General features: G+C 46.6%; 1 non-coding gene across 1 annotated transcript; it reads left to right on the forward strand.

The window, feature by feature from the left end:
- Positions 1-6,411: 6,411 nt before the first annotated feature.
- Positions 6,412-6,484, forward strand: Trnam-cau (transfer RNA methionine (anticodon CAU)). Its single transcript has one exon. It is a non-coding gene; the product is annotated as a tRNA-Met (tRNA).
- The last annotated feature ends 8,458 nt before the right edge of the window (positions 6,485-14,942 follow it).

The raw sequence follows: 14,942 nt of genomic DNA on the forward strand, positions 1-14,942 counted from the left end.
CCGAGCCGATCGACGTAAACACCCTCGGCTGCGAATTATCCGGTTCACCGTGTCGTGCCGCTAGAAAAATTATAAACGTGTGCCCTCTTCGCTCGCGCTAAATTCGTGAATACCAGCGTGACAAAGGTATCTTCAGATGAGCGAACGTATGCGCATTCCATGAGCGTATGCTGTGGAGCAATTTTCGTTATTTCTGCAGCCGCGAACTGTGCGCGTCCAGATGCGGCAGCGTGTTATGAGCGGTTCGAAGACCGCCTGCGTTCTCGTATGAAAGTTACACACGCAGATGCCCGACTTAGAAGAACATTGTAACGCGCCTACATTAAGTGCATTTAATGCGCGCGTACTGCCGCGAGCTGCACGCAGGGGCAGCAGCGCGCTCTGAGCAGCTGAACAAAAATCTGTTTCCGCAATTAGCGCTTATTCGCAATGCACCCTTTAGCGCGGACCGCCTGCGTTCGCATATGGAAACTACACACGCAGAAAATTCCAGAGTTACAAGGACATTGTAACGCGCCTACATAAAGTGCGTTGAATGCGCGCGTACAGCCGCGAGCAGCGCCTTCTGAGCAGCTGAACGCTTATCTATTTCCGCAATTAGCGCTTATTCGCAATGCACGCTTTAGCACGGCATTCAGTATTCTCTATAACGCATATTCAGTATTTATTTGCTTTCATACTCGGATACTACCTACATTTCTTACTAATTAGGTTTTATTAGTAAGCATCACGCCACCGCGTTAAAGCGAATGCCTAACGCGTGCCCCAAGGTCAAGGACAACCTCCTCAGTTTACCAGTGACAGGTCTCCCACAAAACAAAAATGTTCATGTACTTGCACCTCTCTCTTGTGAACGTCCATGTGTACTTGGCCCTCCCCTCATACAGATGATGCAGTACCCATTAAAAAAAGCATTACCCTCTTCCTCAATGGAACAGCTCTTCTTGTGAAAATATTGTTCTGTTGAATTACTTCACCACAGCAGCAGAGAGGTTGGCTTGTTTGCAATTCAGAATTTCACAAGCGTAACACAGAAACACGAGGACTGTAGTAAATATGCAGAAAACTGGAAAAACTATCATATGTGCACTCCCTCGTCCACCTGCACACTACGTTAAACGTTATTTATAAAACAGCAACCTTCAATTATGCTACTATTGATAAACGATCACCCAATCTACGTTAGAACACAGTGATGACTTTCTGTCTTTCTGTTGCCTATCTTCTACAATGTGTCATAATCTGTGAATCATCTGTTCAAAGTGTTTGGTAATAAAACACAAGCAGTTACATTGAGCAGGCAGTGTTTCAGCAATCTGTTTTGCAAGCACAAATTCATTTCTTCAATTTACATGCACGACAAGTAGTCATACTTCAATTGATGCAACAACCAGTGGTTGTAACATTTTATTGGAATCAAAACAGCAGCAGTTCTCATGTCAATGTAAGGATATAGGTATATATTTCCATCGTCGTGCACAGAACCTACTCCCAAAACTGAACACGTGGAACAACATATACAGTGTAGCCTAAGCACTATACATAATTGACAGCAGTAAACAATACGAAAGTAGGGTGTAAAATCTCATCACGATGCGCACTAACGTGTGCACTTCACCGTGCCAGTATGTAAGTATAATCCAAAAAAATAAGCTACCCAATGAACTTGGTGTCAGCCTACACACGAAGGCAACTAATTAGTACAATAAGGCTAGCATCACTTTTGGGAAATATGAAACCGTGTAGACAGGCAGTTGTACAGTTTTTTATTGCATTAGTTTGCCCTATTGCATCAAAACATGTCGCACATGATTTTGGAGTTGAGCTTCCTACAAAAAAGCCCAAGATAGACCTGTGGTGTTGACTGTAGGTCCACTTACCAAGGTGCATAAAAGCATTCAGCAATGCCCACAAAATTACAAGGTTGCCTTCATATGTTGCTGTACATATTTACTCACAGATACCTGGAAGCCATCGTAAATTTCTGGAAGTGTGCTTGGGAACTTGTCGGCATAATCACATCCCTATCGGAAAACCCAGTGGCACTGTCCCAGTGCCATGCCTGATTATTGGACCAGTGTGGCGCTGGGTACTGGGACGCTGGCCAGGGGCGTAGGCAGAAATTTTTTTCGGGGGGGGGGGGGGGGCACCTCCTTGATCTGTAGTGGGGACGAGCAGGCAGATGTGGTCGAGTGTCATTTTCTGCTCTGTATGCTATGGCAAAAAAAAAAATTCGGGGGGAGGGGGGGCACGGGCCCGGGTGTGCCCTAACGTGGCTACGCCCCTGACGCTGGCACGCTGCACGAGGCACGCTGGCGCACTGCACACTGGGCCACCCGTAACGGGCCGAAATCGGGCTTTTAAATGGTTTCTAAAAGCTGTGATCATACCCCGATCGTAATTAGGGCTGATAAGCGAGCACTGCGCCAAAAAAAAGAAAAACCTAAAAAAAAAAGCACCAGCGAGCGGGATTCGAACCCACCACCGCGACGCAGCATACATCCCGAGTCTGACACGTTACCGCTGCACCACACATGGAAGACGAGAGACGGTCGCTTTTTTTTTCCATGTTATAACTACCTCCGGTAGCCAATATTTGATTGATTGATTGATTGATTGATTGATTGATTGATTTTATTGGCGCAAGGGCCACTCTTGGCCAAAGAGCGCCATTTCAATAGAAGTTAGTGGAAACTAATTAGAAGAAGTTCAAGGATGTAGATGTGACATGGCTGTAAATGGGCCTAAAATGGGTCGGTGCAAAAGTGTGAAAGACATAGGTAATAAAATATGGGGATGACTAGTGGTATACTAAAGAGGACTTAGTTGCGTAAATAATGATTGTGTATTACAGATAATACATGGCGCTTGTAAAATATAACCGGGAGCACTACTGCCTTAGCAGAGCCCTTGTTTAGAAGGGTCTGAAGGCGCGTGCTACACAAAGTATGACACTCGCAGCAGCAACATCTCTAGAGAGGGTGTGCTACGAGTTTTTTGGCACTATAACATTCAATGCGACGTCGTTTATGTAGTTTAATACAGCCTTACTGTCGAATAAAGGCTTCACCCCAAGAAATAATAAAGGATGTAGGGGGACATGCTCTCTGTACATTAAAGGGAAGTGGCGCTTACGTTCTATTTCAGCTTCGCGGCACTCAATTAAGAGCCAATATTTTTTTCATTTTTCTCGTTTAGAAACGTAGATTTCAGTTTCTTCGTGCTCGCGAGAACCTAAGGGAAGGTAGTTAATTTGTTTTTTATGTGCTGCCTAGGATCGGAACGTCTATCGGGCCCGTTTTGCCGCAAAAAATATTAGCGTAACCGCAGATGTGTTGCGGCAATCGCACTGACTCGCTAAGCAGTCAGCCATACCTACGTGAACAAAAATGTGCGTGTGACCTGCACACTGAAGGCTATAGTTGTCATCACGCGTTTGAACACATTTTCTGTCCTTTTTGTTTACGTTCCGCGTACTATACTGCCCCAGTAGTTCATCCTAGCCGAACCGAACGTTAGGCTTAGAGCTGTACTCTGTGCGCCACGATCGCTGTGAAGAACGTGGATATCCAAGTACGAAGAATCTAATAACTGTTCGAATGTAGTTTCGATCATACTCTATTCAAGCGAGGCCATATTAGCACCTTCGACTACATGAATCAGAAGCTAAACACGCCGACATTGAGCGTTACATTGGCTCACTGTTGCCGGTGACGTGCGGCTTTCAGCGGTACGAGCCTATATGGAAGGACTGGCTATTAGAGTAGGTTGATGTTATCATCAGACTAATACTAATGTCATATTGTGTTGCGAATGATAAGTTGTTTCGATGCAGTTATATGAACTACATTTACGCCACTTGATCACACACTTCAGAGAAAGTGCGCGCGTGGGCGTTCGACAGATGATTGCTTTAGCGTATACAAACCTCCGTCGCTTAACTAAAACTAAAGCTAGATATGCAAATATTCTATTGTGTGTCCGGCACATGTGCAGGACACACAATAGAATATTTTCAAGATATGCCGTAAGTTTTTCTTTCGACTTCTCCTGACCCAATTCCAAATCTTATATCAATTCCACCCAGCGCGCCCAGTTTTTTCCAATGTGCTGCCAGTGTTCCCAGTGTGCGAGCAGACACTGTACAGCGTGGCCAGTGCCTCCCAGTGCGCAGTAAGACACTGGGCCACGCTGTACAGTGTTCCCAGCGTCTTTCAGCGCACTGGGCGGCACTGGCCACGCTGTACAGTTTGTCCCAGTGCCTCCCAGCGCGCTGTAGTACACTGGGACACACTGTACAGCGTTTCCAGTGCCACCCAGTGCATTGAAAGGCACTGGGAGGCACTGGAAACGCTGTTTTTTCCGATAGGGATGACTGCAATGTACCAATACTTCTAATATGCATAACAAGTACAGCCATGCTTCAATGTTTTTATGCTAGCTAGTGCCATCTGTAACTCAAAAGTTCATCCTTAATTCCTCACTTGATGGCTTACGCATAATTACCACATTGAAAATAATCCAAGCACCATGGCTGCAACGTCAACTTCAATCACAGGCAATCACAGGCACTAAATAAAAAAATTCCTGTAAATAGTGACTGGTCGCTTTGCAAATTGGATCCTAGGACTTGATATGCCATGAGGATGAATAAAAATTGACCACACATATATAGAGACTGGGAAACAGTCAGGAGTTCAGTTCATAGGTAAGGAAAACATGAAAACGAAATCGGAACACATAGCAACAAAGGGGACGGAACGACACACTACTAACAACTGAAGTTGAACATGTGCGGCTTTTTTAGTCATGTGTGTTTATATCTTTCTGTGGTTTTGATTACACTTCAGTTACTAGTAGCGCATAGTCTTGTCTGCCCCCTTCATTCCTCTGTGGATGTGTGATTGTTTAGTCTTGTAATTTTTTCGTACTGTGTGTTTACATCTTTCTGTGGTTTTGATTAAACTTCAGTTGCTAGTAGCGCGTCATCCTGTCCCCTTCATTTCTCTGTGCTGTGATTTTTTGCACCCTCTTTAACTATGAATATACACCAACTCGCCCAACTGCCCCTGTTAAGACTTATGTTTGCTGAATAACACTGGGTCCACTCAGCGTCTTTTTAAACAATGCGAATTTTTCAAATGCACATGATATCAGAAAGGTTGCACGCAGTATTGCGCATAACACTCTGCATCAATACCAGTGCTGGCCTAAATGTGGTAAGATGTATGAGCTGTTCGACATAGCGTAAAGTGAGGCACATCAAGGTGTTCCCACAATCATGGGTGTCGGCAGGCGTTTGCACAAATGGCACCTGCCGCCATCAAGACACACCAGCACTTGACCCCACCCAAGCTACACCAATGCTCTCCTGCTCACCAGGCTGACACGTTACGCCGCCTTGCACCCCCAAGACAAAATCCTGCCGACACTCATGCCCACAATACACTTGACTTGAACACAGACTGGTGGGCAAGCAACACTTGCTGCTTTGCCAGAAGTGTATTCCTGAAAATTACACAAAAAAGAAGTCCACCAAGATTTCTGTATATATAAAAACGAATGTCTTACCGAAGATTCGCACTTGACTATCCTTATTGCAGACATTTTGTCAAAACACGAAATAAATACAAAATTGAGATGCTGCTAAGTATTTCCTTGTGAGCATTTCACTTCGTGTGCACAGGGCGAAAAACAAACGGATGTAAAAAAAATGCGAAACACCACCAGAAGTGTACTCTTGCCATGTTTACCATTATGTGGGTATTTTTTGATGTCAGTAAAGTTATCATTATAAGTACACTTTAAAAGGGTTGTGAACGTTAGCAAGGTCTTGATTAACCGCACCTACTCTGTTTAGGAGTGAAGATTGGGATACTTGGCACTGAACCATGGAAAAAATAAACAGCGCACTTCTGCAGTAGGGTACGGATTTGGGCTGGTTGGTGCATGACTTCAAGTAGAAAACAGCGCTACGAGACGGGACAAAGAAAGGGCACAAACACGGCGCTGACTATCAACCAAATATGCTTTTATTCCACCAGTCCGCATATTTATACTCCACCATGACTAAAGAAAGCATAACAAAAACACCAGAAAAACCGGTCAGCCTGCGCAAAGGCAGCAAAAATTTTTTTTAACTCGACAGAAATTTTATCTCCTTCGCAAGCAGTGAAATCGAGGGGAGGCTAACACATGCCTCGCCGCCGGAATAAAAGCATATTTGGTTGATAGTCAGCGCCGTGTTTGTGCCCTTTCTTTGTCCCGTCTCGTAGCGCTGTTTTCTACTTGAAGCGCACTTCTAGTGAGGATAAACTAAGGCCTGGGCACAATAACAGCGCTTTCACCTTGTCAAATTGTGTCAACAGTCATGATACTATGTATTGACCTTGAAAACTATGGCAACATAATGCCGCGGTAGCTCAGTTGGTAGAGCATCGGACGCATTATTCGAAGGTCGCAGGTTCGGTCCCTGCCCGCGGCAAGTCATCTTTTCGTCCACTTTTCATTCTTCACATTTACCTTACATTTACTGCTAATGACATCCCCTATACTCTCCTTGGCATTAGTGTCTGTTAGTACTCATTAATATTGTGTATAACAAAAGAAAAGCGAGCCCTTGAAATTAACACTTCTTTCCTTCTGCAAACTATTGCCGCATAAGTGTGCACACTGCGAGAACATATTTTACCAGCGAAGCTGTTTAGAAATAGTTCCTTGTCCGACGAACAAAAAAGACTGTCATAATGAACGCGTATGTACCATAGAAATTGGGTAAATCCCACTACTCCCCACTTGTTCACTAAAAATGAAGGCAAAAACTATCATCATCGTAAACCGGTATGTGCAAGAATAATTGGGTAAATCCCACTACTTACCACTGGCTCATTAAAAATGAAGAAGGCAGCGTTAGCCCAACAAATGCGTAACAGAAATTGGGTAAATCCCACTACTCACCATTGGTCCCCTGGAAATGAAGAAAGCAGCAGTTAGCCCAACAACAAATCGCTGCGAAGCTACGGCGGTGAGCCGAATATACCGAATGCGTACAACGAGATAATACTAGGTAACAGGAACTGCAAAGGCGGCGGAGAGAAGACCCCGAAGTGATGGAAGGCCTACGCCAACGACGACTTGCCCGTAGATCTATGAGAGGTACGAACTAGGCTTTAGCACGAGGTTCTGTCTCTTCAGTTTCGACGTCCGTGACGTATCTGTGATTGTCTGTGGTTTCACTCGAACCTTTCTGCGCTGAGAATCAACGTCTAAACAACCTAGCATCACCTAGCTAACGCCTAGTAATGATGTAGCAGCAACCTAGAAAAAACCTTAATCAACTAGCTAAGGCCTAGAAACAACCTAGAAGCAACCAGAGTGGTGTTCAGAATCGTCCAGTTTTGCTGTTTCAAGCTTTGCGCGGCTTACTGCAAGCCTCGCCAATTTCTTAGGATATGTGGAAATATGCAGCACGAATAATACAGGGCGGGTGTTTAGTGTGGTCGTCTTTTTATATTAAGAATTCGAACATGGGAAATAAACACAAGCAACTAGAGCATACTTCGGCTAATCCGCGCCAATCACGGGACAAGCGAACGCGCCAGGCTGGCGATAGAAGGTAATGTTCTAAATTTAAGCTTCACAAAGCAGGTATATAACCGGAATATATACCAGGAAAAGTCTGCCCGCCCCTGAGTGCATGTCCTATTGGAGCCTTGTCACCCGCGTGTCCGACGGCACTGGGCAGTTCGCTCACGCAACAAATGTTATTAGCGAGACACAAGTCGTTGCTAACTTCAGACGCTCGTCCGTTGCAGCAAAGCAGCAAGCGGGACTCGTTTTGCCTTGCCACTGTCGCGCACCGACGTTGCTCGCACCAAACTAACTTCGAGCTACGCGTCGATAAGAGAGCCGAGGCTAAATGCTGGACTTCGCTGCATTAGCGCTGCAGCTTCGGAGAACAGCGGCGCCATCAGCTGAGGCGCACTAGGCCTGTAGTGCGATACTTTCGCTTGTTTTAGGTCTGATGTCATGATAACGGCTGCCTGCGTGGGCGGGCCCAGCGCTTTTGGCTGTTTGACCTGCAGTGCTTCGCTTTTATTCCCGTATCGAAGTGCAGGCGGCATCTGTGCACGTTACAAAGAAAGAATACATTCAATTCAATTAAACTGAAGTGAGTTTTATTGGTTTCGAAAAAAGTATTACAAGATCACATATATACGTGCGAGGGTCCCAAAGTAAGAGAACTGTAGTGGGACCGCCGATCAATTATGCAAACATTGATGGCAATAACTAACACAGTAAATGAACGCAATTATTGGCAAAATCAAAACGTATTAGATAAGACATTTCACTTCACATCAATAAAAACCTGAAAAAAAAACACAGAAAGAGGAAACTCAAGTTACAGGTAAGAGAGTGAAAAACAAAGTCGATCGTACAACTGGGAGATGAGTACAGTTATTTAAGGTTGTGATGTCTAGGATCATTTTTAAAACTGCAAGAGAAGCAAGAGATTTAATAGGTGGTGGTAAAATCATTCCAAAGTGAAATTGCAGTGAACACAGATGTTTTTTGCGGTAATTAGTATGAACGAAATCGACTTGCGGTGAATCAAATCGACTAACGGTTCAATAGCATTATTTTACTTTTATTATCATTATCGGCCTTTGATATATCAGAACTAGTGGAGAAGCTAAAATATTGCACTTAAGGGGGATAGCGCTGTGATGCCCAGCCGGATGTGCGCGCCTTTCAGTGGTCATGACTGGCCGGCGCGCAATGTACCGCTGTTAATGCTTCAGCGACGCGCTTCGCTGTTCGCTTTCCATTTTACGCCGCGAGTACACATATGTGGCCCTAATTTTTCGTTTCCGTAACCACTATAATATTGCCAACACTGGTTACTGTAGTTTCCAGGCGTATAAGACCTCTAACTGGGGCAAGGTAGCAAAGGACAAACAGAAAAATCGAAAACTCACTGCGGTGAAGCTGAATCAAAGGAAAACCATTTATATGGTAGTAAAGTAAACAGAACATTTATACTTAGGGCAGTGTTCGTATGATTGCATTCGTCGTGTGGTCTTTTTCAGGATAAAAATTTGCCCAAATTGCCATCGTATAGTAGCACAAAATGAGATCAGCTAAAGAAATTTAAGTGCAACTGGTTGAGTCTCATGGCGCTAGCTGTTAGCGACATAGGGATATAGCGGAGAGGCTGACCTCTAATGACACCCCTCCAACACCCCCCCCCCCCAAAAAAAAAAAAAAAAAAGTGAATGCTGTTCACTCAATGTGAAAAGTGTCGCAAGTGCGGAGCACTGATTCGACCGCCTTTCAATGACGCTCGTATTCACTGGCAAGCAGGCCATGGTGTTCCAAACGTGCAGCCTTCTCGGCGTTGGTGGCGGCACAGGAAATTTTCATTTGTGATGCAGTGGTGCGCTTTTAGGGGCGAAGCTCCTTAAAGGAGCACTGACACAAAAATTTTGCACCTTGTTTTTTTTGTTGCAATAGATAGCTTATGATCCACTTATCACGGCTGCAAACCTCGTTTGCGCGAGTGCGCGACGGTTATTTATTTAGAGACGTTTTTAGAGCGCCCAGTCGCAGTTTCGGTTTCAAAGAGCACCGAGCTAGGCAGCGTCCTCCTGGGGCCGGGAAAACACAGCTGGCCACGTGAACACGCAAAATTGTGACGTAGGCGGCGCGCGAGCGTGGATGCGGTGGGCGCCGAACCAGGTCAAGTGGCGCCAGCTATGGAGGATTAGAAACAACTAACAAACGCGTAATCTATGTCCTCCGAGCATTCGGAAGCGCCCATCTCGACTCGCTAAGCTTACAGCATGGATTATTTGACTATGGCTCGCAAAAACGGCGCCGAATCGGGACGAATACATTGCTGTCGAAGCTTAAGGACCTGAATCTAAAGCAAATGGAAGCATCAGTTCGGAACTTACACGTTACAGCGCGCACGGCGGCCACTTGATAGATTCGAAGTGGACGACAAGCGCTTTTGGCAGTGCTGCCATGTTTTTCGGAGGCGCGAATGCCACGCCGGCGAAGCTTGCCGTGCAAGTTGGACAGCTCTCGCGCGTGCGGCGACGGCCGACGTTCTGCGGCACCGCGCCGTTGCGGCAGGCTTGCCGCTAGCGTGAGCGGGCCATAACATCTGCCAACGGGCACGACGAGCGAACAGCGGAAGAGAACACAACTAGCACACGCAAAGCCGCAGGCACGGAGGAAGAAATGGCAGGTACCACGGCACAACCAGCCACCAGCCAACACAAACTCGTGACGTAGGTTTGTTTACACACACCCCGCGTTGATATCGGCGTCGCGAAGCGCCCGCATCTCGCTCAGTCGCGCGGCATGTACTTTAAAATTGATTTTAAATATGTTCTAGGCTATATTGGCCCTTGATATTTCGTAGACGTTGTGTACGGCTCCACATACATCTATTTCACTCATTATCTCGCCTTCGAAATTTTGTGTCAGTGCTCCTTTAAGGCAGCACCCGTTCGTCCCTCGTAGTCGTAGTAGTCGTAGTGCGTAACCAGTCTTACGCTTTGACCTCCAAGGTGGTGCCGGTGGGGGATTTTTCCTGTGCGTTGTTGAACAATAAAAAATTCGCAGCGTGCGCGTTAACTAAAAGCCGAATTCTTCTGTCTCTCATTCCCCATTAGCAGCCATTGGCATGTTCCAGTAGGAAACGATAGTAGAAGTAGAAGTGTAAGTGTTGGCTAAAAGCCGACTTCTTCTGTCACTCATTCCCATTAACAGCCATTGTTTACCTCCAAGGTAGTGCCTGGTGAGATTTCACCTGTGCGTGAATAAACAATAAAAATTTTGTTCAAAACGCCGTTGATTGATGAAATAAACCAATGAAAGACGCCAGATGTTTTGTAAAAGCAAAACGAAAGAACGCCAGATGCTTCTAAAGCAAAACGAAAAGACGCCAGCTGCTTAACGAAAGACGCCAGATGTTTTCCAAAGCAATGGTTTTCTAAACAATGAAAATTCACAGCGTATATGTAAAATTAAAGTGAGCTGCAAGTCGTCATAACTCATCGAACCTTTAGTATAAACGCGCCCGATCTCACGTCGGTGATGATGTACTGGGCAGAATGGGCCTTTTTCAGAAGGGTAGTCTGCGTATGCGCGGCGGCGGTGACGACACGCGCGCCATGTTTTTTGAGGGTCAAAGCGTGGCGACAGGAGCGAACTGAGCGCCACCTGGCGTGGAAGATTTGCAAATTTTCCCGAAAAATACCAGGCCTCCGAGAATGTCTACCGGCACGCGGCGGGCAACATCGGAGGCCATGGACCCTCAGTTTCGATTTCAGCGATCTCCACTAGAGGCGCTGTTCAGACCTGAAAAAGGCCCATTCACGGAAGATTCACGGTTTACCGATGGACCTCCGCAGCTTCGCCCACTCATCATCATTCACTCCGTGGATATGCTGTGATTTTTTTATTTTTCATTTCCCTACTCCTCATCCTCACTCTCCTTTCCCATCCCCTTGCTATACTGTGCTATGAATGGCTATGCAATGCTTATACCTGCCCCGAGTCCTTTTCAAATCACTCCTCCTCACTCATACTTCCATTTTCCGACTCCTCTCTATACTACACCACACAATGCTATGCTGTTGTTTACCCTCCCCCGCCTCCTCTCCCTGCTCCTCACCCTCGCGTTTCTCCTCCTCAACCTCACTTTCATTTCTAATTCCTTGCTATGCTGAACTCTACACAGCTATGCTGTGATAGGCCCTACCCATCTCCTTTTCCTCCTCATCATGCTCACGTCACTCCCCCTCACTTCCCTTTCCCACCATTTGCTATACTATATGACACATGGTTATGCTTTACCTTCTCCCCTCCTTATTTTCATCCTTGTAACCCTCAGATCTATTCTCACCCTCAGTACCCTTTCCCGCCCCCTTGCTACATGATGCTATCAATCGCTGTGCTAAGCATGGTTTCGTCTGCGTGATGCAGTACATGGCTATGCTAGGCCTTACTCTCCTTTCCTCCTTTCCATCAACCTCACGCTCACTTCCCTCTACTGCTCCCTTCCTGTACTATACTATGCATGGCTAGGTTATACGTGATTTCGCTTGCATGACGACAAGCGCCGACATGGAATGACGGCATACGATAGCCCGGTTTCCTAATGTGCTCCGCGCTTTAAAGATGTAACGAAATCCGGGGCAATAAGAAAACAATAAAAGGTAGTAGTTGTTCTAGTGAATGGTTCTATAGGATAGATAGCACAACGATGATTACGTTGAGCGAAGGAAATATTTCGTTAGCACCTTTGATAGTTAATCAAAACCTAATTAAAAGCGTCACATATACCCTGAAAACACAGAAAAGTGTCAATAGGTCCACCGTAAGAGAACATAGGACAGTCTAGTTCGGTAGGTACGTAGTACCCAAGTGTCATGCTATGAGGGGCGTACTTCCCACGTGTAATACCTAATTAGGACTATTCGAGTATCTCATAAGGCCGTACAACATCTATTGGCCGCGAGGTCGAGCGGAGTCGCCGCCTGGCGGCTACTGGCTGAAGCGCGCCTAGTATGGATTGCTCCATGCGTCGTCTGCTAGCCGCGTTGTGTTTGCATGCGCGCGTACGTCATGCAGGGCCCCAAAACGCGGTTTGTTCTGTTGCGTTGGTGCAACTTTAACCGCTCGTACGTATGCCTAACACGATGTACAGAAGCATTTGGCCTTGATCGGCTGTATATGTACTGTAATAAGATCAGTGAGTGCACTTGTCGAGAGTGCTGTGTGCGGTCGTCGTACCGTCCGTTCACGAGAGTCATATCAGTGTAGGTGCCGCTCTGTGGTTTAAGCGCATTGGAAAGTGCACTTGACGTTATCCTAAAGATGAGAAGTATTAAATCTCATGTGAATGTAGCCTTTTAGCGGCTCGGTGGTTAATAAAAAGGCTCTCATGCACTTGCGCGTTATGGTTAGGTGTATAATTTCGGGGCCGTCGTTTATAGGTTACGCGACCAGCTTTAGTTGTGTACGGTCCTGGTCGCACTGCAGAGAAATATTTCTGTCCAGTCACGTCTGACACTTCGGTACTTAAATTGTCCCCTAAACAGAACAGAAAATGGTATGACACGGAAATCGCAAAACTGAGTTGCCTTGCGCAATTATAACTTGTGGCGAAATGTATACAACGACACCCGTATACTTGCGAGGTTGCTTATGCCTGTCAAATTTGCGCTTTGGCAAGTTCCGTGTCGGAACTGCGTCAGGCCTCAATCTCTTCCGCGAAAACCCCTAAAAAAGACAGCGAGCGAGAAAAATATATTCATCAAGATCAGCAGTGGCGATAAACTCGCTCGCGCATTTTCATCGCTTACGTGGTGAGTGAGGGCTCATAAAACGATACCCTTTACTATGCACCAGATCATGCATCATGCGAACTACAAAAAGGGCTCGGGGACTCTCGTGTAAACAGACTCATAGCCGAGCGCGAACAAACTTCGCATTCACAGCGCAAACGGTACATGAATGACAAAGAATAAATTCCATGAATTAATTTTCTTCTTTCTAGATTCATTATTGCTTAATTTTCCTGCGGAAATGTACGAAAATCAAAGCACAGGGAAGCTTCCCCGAGCGTTCGCTTACTGCGACCGTCTTCGCGCTCGTAGTGCACAGCAGCAACAAGCATATAAATGCAAGCATTAGTGAAGTTACCGCTGACTACTCACCATTCTTTCTCGTCTGCGAACGCTTGAATTCACCGTCGTTGAAGTGCTTGCTGCACACCATCGCGTACTTGGAAGGCGTCTTGCCATTACGAAGCCTAACGAGCCACAGTCGGCGACGTTCCGCATCGGTGGGATAAAAATGGAAGCTTATCCCTGGCTCTGTGCAGTATGTGCGGCATTGTGGCACCGAACAAAACCTCACCATCGATAACGGAGAGTTTTCTGCGGGTACGGAACACAAAATCACGATGTGAAAACAGAAGCCCCGTGCACTTCTACACACACCACACGAAACCAGTATCCACACTAGCGGGGTGACGGTGCTGCCACCTATAGGTCGATCTCGCCGCGAATAGCATCGCCGCAAAAACACCTAGGAGGAGACGGTTTGGGGCGTTGGTATATGTAGAAACCAAAAATGGAGCGGTGTACTTCTCGCTTCGTCTCACTTGAAGAGGAGGGAAAGAGTGGCCAGAGTGGCATCATTCGCTGCATCCGCGCGCAGCGTGCGCACTACCTCGGGTCTTGAGGCGGCGCTCGCACCGCGTGCGTTTGCTGGCGCCGTCTGCGCCCGCGTGCTCTCCGCTGTGCTCACGTCAAGTGCTCGTCAGGCGCTTAGCGTGCGCTCATCGCTGTGCTCTTGTCAGGAGCTTAGCGTGTGCTTATCGCTGTGCTCTGGTGATGGCACTCGCATCGCTCCTTTCGCTCCTTCCGCTCCTTCCTCCGCTACTGTCATCTCGTTCGCGCTCGCTTGCGCTTACGCTTTCGGACACGTGAGCAGTCGCCTGCCCGGAACCCCTAGGAGTAAGACGAGGGCACGCTTGCGCTGGCTTGCGCTCGCTCCGTTTAACTCCAATGAAGGCGGGCGATGGTCAACAACCAGGTCCTAACGTTCACAGAGTCCATAACTCGATAGGTATACATAAACAGTTTTCAAAGTCTACCGAAACCGCACATCCTACAATGAGCTGCCATCACAGGAAGTGAATCCTTCTGGCGCCATTACGTAACTCATGCCCAGCCAAGGACAACTAAAGTTTTGGCAGGAAAAAGACGTGTCTAAAATCCGAATATTAAAAATATTTTCACAGCGGAGCTGGTTAAGCTGGAGCTTGTTCCGTTGGGGTTAGCAAGAACTCTGTCGAGTGATGACGTCATCATACGTCGCCCAGAAACGCTTTGGAAGAAGGAATGGAGGACGAGAGAAGA

This window comes from Rhipicephalus sanguineus, chromosome 2, assembly GCF_013339695.2.
Source record: "Rhipicephalus sanguineus isolate Rsan-2018 chromosome 2, BIME_Rsan_1.4, whole genome shotgun sequence".
NCBI classification, from domain to species: Eukaryota; Metazoa; Arthropoda; class Arachnida; order Ixodida; family Ixodidae; genus Rhipicephalus; species Rhipicephalus sanguineus.